The following is a 610-nucleotide window of genomic DNA, read 5'->3' as shown; positions in this document are numbered from 1 at the left end:
AAGGCAGAGGCTAGTCTGAAAGGTACCTAAGCCACAGGCAGCCTTCTGTTGCGGGTGAGAAATGACATTCTCTTCCCCCGCCTGGCTGTCGCTCGGCCAAGCCAGACTTTCGGGGTCTCCCATTGTAAAGCTCCCTGTGAACATTGGGTTAAAAGTGTTCATGGGAACTGGAACCGGGGGTGTGGGGGGACGGGCTGAGCTTGCAGTCACCTGCCCCCCCCCCCCCCCGGCAGCGGGCCGGTGCTTTCTCTAGGGCAGGCTGGTTAACGACCGGGCTGTGTCACAGACCTGCTGGGCTGGGGTGAGTCGGGGCCGGACCCAGCGGGTGCAGGGGCTGTGCAGCGCCGTGCACTGGGCCTGGCCCAAAGCCTGGAAGGGGCCCCCAGCCCCCCTGCGGTGAGGGGGCTCTGGAATCTGCCCCTCTCTGGGCAGGGCCGGGCCAAGGCGCCCACGGGCGCTAGCAGCAGGCAGCGCCCGCTGCCAAGAGCCCAGCCCCGGCCCGGCGCACGGCCCCTTTAAGGCGCGGGGTGGCTCTGGGAGCGGAGCTCTCGCGGGGCTTGGCGGCCGCGCTCTCGCGAGGCCGTGGCTGAGCGCTGATTGGCTGCGGGGG

This window comes from Mauremys reevesii, unplaced genomic scaffold (genome assembly GCF_016161935.1).
Source record: "Mauremys reevesii isolate NIE-2019 unplaced genomic scaffold, ASM1616193v1 Contig80, whole genome shotgun sequence".
NCBI classification, from domain to species: domain Eukaryota; kingdom Metazoa; phylum Chordata; order Testudines; family Geoemydidae; genus Mauremys; species Mauremys reevesii.
The sequence above is the reverse complement of the archived record's forward strand: the minus strand, read 5'-3'. Positions refer to the sequence as shown.